Raw genomic sequence first — 4,370 nt, 5'->3', positions numbered from 1 at the left:
ATGGAGGTGTTCTTGCATCCACAGCTGGAGTAACAGATTGCATCCCTGAAAGAATTTGCCTCCTTCTCGGCATATAGTTAAAGCTCGGTAGATTTCAGACAAAATCAAAGGAACCACAGTACTGTCGGTTCTTTTGATTGCAACATCGGCCATCCCTACAAGGCCTATCTCTATTTTTTTATCTTTGCGGGGACAGACCACAACTCCCAGAAATGCTGTGATAAATGCCAAAGTACGTCTTGCTTCCCACTTGATTCTGTTCCCAGTGTGAATTAATCCGAGGTTTGGTTCTTCCAAACCCTGAGGAATTCCGTACCGTTGATACAAGAATTGGAGAGTACAACATCCCTTCGACAAATCATCATTCTGTACCTTCCGACTAATGCTTAGCAGATCCAAGAACGCGTGCGGAGATACTGGTCTTGGTGAAAGTAAATACTGCCCTCTTAGTTTCCCATTCAACCCCGCATATCCGGCGACTTCCTCTAGTGTAGGTGAAAGTTCACAGTCAGCAAAACGAAACACGTTGCGTGTTGGATCCCAGAACGGTATTAGAGCCTCGATGATATCTGTCCTTGGCTTGATATTCAACAGATCGACAAAACCTCCCAAAACTCTTTCCACTATCTTTATACTATCCTTTCCCATATCATTCCACCACATGTGGAGTTGCGAAGGGACCTCGCTACACACTGAGAATGGTTCATTTTGACTTGTGCTCATCCTGCACATTTATTATAGTGATTAAAGAAGGAAAAACTTTTATTTGACTTAAAAACTATCTATATTCTAAAGAAATATTTTTTGGATTTTAATAAAAAAAAATTTCTTGAAAAAAAACTTTTAAGGAGAAAGGAAATATTTTTGAACTAATATTCTGAATTTATGAAAGAAATACTACAGAAAAAATATTTTTGAATTTTATTTTGAATATCTTTTAAACAAATAATTGGGATTTTGAGATTAAAAGGAAATATATTTTTTTTTTTAAAAAAAAAATTGAGGTCTAAAAGAAAAACTTTCTAAAGAAGTGAGTAATGTTAAATATTTTTGGATTTTTTTTTTTTTTTTTGAATATGGTGAGCCGAAACCAAAGAGGTTTGCCTCTGATCTCACATCCGGTGAGAATCATACCCGCGTAGTTCAGGCTATAAACTAACTAATTTTTTTTTTTTTTTGAAAACAAACAAATTTTTCCTCTTCCTTTTATATAAAAAAAACTATTTTCATTTTTCATTTTTTTTTAAATAAAGCAAATTAAAATAAAAGACTTATTCCTACACACTTTCTGCTTTCTAGGCAAACCAACAATTCTAAAAGTAAAAATATATATATGTTTTTTTTTAAAAAAAAAATTCGGCAGCACTTCGACAGTACTTGGACACTGATTTTTTCTAAATTAATCAAATAACTTTTTACTTGCTATTTTTATTTTATTTTATTTTTTACACTCCCGAGACTCAGAAGCCGGTCAACATGCAAGACCGAGCAAATAAATGCACATAAAACAAATAAGATGCATCAGGATGGTCATTTTCATTTTTGGTGCACCTGTCCTAGACAGACCCAACCCCTGTGTTGAGCCTCCAAAGTCAGATGCACGTGATGCAAACAAACGTTCTTACTAGGGATCCGACATGTGGTTTTGTTATACTAGGTTCAGAACCTGGGTGTTTGTTCTAGACCTGGCTTACCCGAGCGGACAGCTCGAGCCGAGGGGGTAGCGTACCGGGAATACAGAAGCTTCACCGGCTTAGCAACTTGTCCGAACCTCGTTCTAAATTGGGATTTTACACTATACAGAAAAGAAGTCGTACGAAGTACACCCTTCTTCATGATTTAGAAGACTCAGAGAGGAGATGGGTTTCGGCACAGTTTATACACAGTTCATGTAATATCAAAGCGGTAAAAGCAGCATTTAGCACATTAGGCTCAAACATGTAAAAATCAGATAAAACCAAATATAACAATTTATATGAGCTCGAATTTCTAACCCTGAACCAGAGATTCTGGGTTAAGAAGTCCCCAGCAGAGTCGCCAGAGCTGTCACACCTCCTTTTTCCGGCACCGCGAGGTGGGTAGGGAGTTTTTTCCAATTAAAGGACAGTCGAAACGGGATTGGTTTAATTATTTCAGAGTCGCCACTTGGGAGATTTAGGGTGTCCCAAGTCACCAATTTTAATCCCGAATCGAGGAAAAGAATGACTCTATATTACAGTCTGCGTACCAGAAATCTGGATAAGGAATTCTGTTAACCCGGGAGAAGGTGTTAGGCATTCCCGAGTTCCGTGGTTCTAGCACGGTCGCTCAACTGTTATATTCGGCTTATTCATCTGATTTTTAATACAATTATGAACCATGTGCAAATTTTATCTTTTACCGCTTTATTATTATAATTATTTTTTTTTTATAGGAATGTGAACATCGCTTAAAACATATCTTTGGATTGTGTCACATGAAATGCACCCACAATACGAAACATATTTTATTTGATGTTTTAGGATTTAGATTTGGGTCGCATGAAATGCGCATCCGAGTTTAAGAAGGTAAAATTAATTAAATCGCGCCTAAAGAATCTAACGCGTCATTATCTTTGGGGAAGGAAGTGAAATTCACTAAACAATCCATCCCAAATTCTAAGTAATTTTTTTTAATAATTAAATAAATAAATGAGATTGGAGAATCCTATAAATTTTGTATTATTTACATCTATTTATTTTTAGCGATATCCTTTAATAATATCCTTTAATGACTACATTTTTATTATTACTAAGTTTTTTATACATATAAAATCAATATCTACATTCTTGAAAATGACATATTAAATAGAAGAGAAAAACAAATATTAACAGAAAGTAATAAAATTATAATCATAAATACAACATGGAATTATCGAAAAGTAAAAAAATAAAAATAAAAAAAACTAATTATCCCATAGTTGGATTAAAATTCAAATTATTAGTAAGACTTAAGCTTATTGAAACTAATTATTTACAAATACTGAAAATTGAAAGAAATAAAAATAAAAACTTGAGTACTAAATCATATTTCTAAAAATTTAAACAATTTAACATTAACTAACTTTGTTTTAATTCATCATGTCCTAATACTTGTTTGCAAACTAATTCATGTTATAACTGAAATTGACTACATGATTCGGATTAACTTATCGTTGACGAAAAACCTTCTGAATAAGGAACTTAGTTAATTTTTTTTGCCAAACTGATTCAATAACGCCATTTTTACGTTATTTCTTCTATTTTTTTTATTAAACAGTTTTAATTAATAATCAGGCTTAAATATATTTCCTAATAATCTGGTAAAGGCGTTATTTAATATGTCGCTATAATATGCCTAGTTATGCCGATGACAGTGATTTACAGAATAATAATACATGAATAACCTAAATACAATACAAAAATTAAATTAAACTAAATTAAAAATTTAACACTCCATTCTTCATTTCAGCTTACAAAATGCCAAAATTACAGTTGTGTACCTGATATTGTCAATATAAGAAGAAGAAAGTCAGCAACGTAATACGTAACACAGCAACAGCAACAATAACCAGCAATAACCAGTCAACGAAAATCCCAGTGACAGCTTTGAAAAATTCAAAATAAAATCCAGGAATGCCGAAAATAATGGACAGAAACCTAAGGAAATTTTCAGATTTTTGAAAGGCTAGTTAATCTTCAACCCTTAATTTCTACACCTGTATACCAGAATATTTCTCAGGTGTGTACTACTTTCTCTTCTAATTTTCAAATTTTTTTTCTTTGTATGTTTTTTCTTTTCTTGAGAGTTTCAATGTTTTTTTTTTTTCGGAATAAATGTTCAGCTTTTTTTTTCAATCTCTTTTTTTCTGTCTGTCTTTTTTTTTTGTACTCAAGACTTCACATATATATATATATCACATCCCATAAATCAATTAAAATCAATCCCTTTCTCTACCAAACCCATTATCTTCCCACTCATCCCCATTACATTAAATAAATATATCACACCACCCCATTATATTTTGTCTCCCATGCTTTATTTAAAATAATGCAAGATTCCCCTTTAATTTAAATCTTGTCCCCCCTTTATATTAAATAATCATATCACAACCCACCCCATTTCATTTTGTCCCCCATGCTTCAAATAAATAATTACAAAATGTACAATTCCTAAACTACCCCTTCCGACCTTATTGAAATTACCAAACTACCCCTGAACGTATTACAAATTTACCAAACTAACCATCAGCTATAACACATTAATTAATCAAACTTAACCAAAATATAGACAATATGATCAATTTCTAACAATGTTCAAACAACAACATGAACACGGATGAACATCATAACAACAATATCATATGAACATGA

The sequence above is a fragment of the Nicotiana tabacum genome, chromosome 16, assembly GCF_000715075.1.
Source record: "Nicotiana tabacum cultivar K326 chromosome 16, ASM71507v2, whole genome shotgun sequence".
In the NCBI taxonomy this organism is placed as follows: Eukaryota; Viridiplantae; Streptophyta; class Magnoliopsida; order Solanales; family Solanaceae; genus Nicotiana; species Nicotiana tabacum.
The sequence above is the reverse complement of the archived record's forward strand: the minus strand, read 5'-3'. Positions refer to the sequence as shown.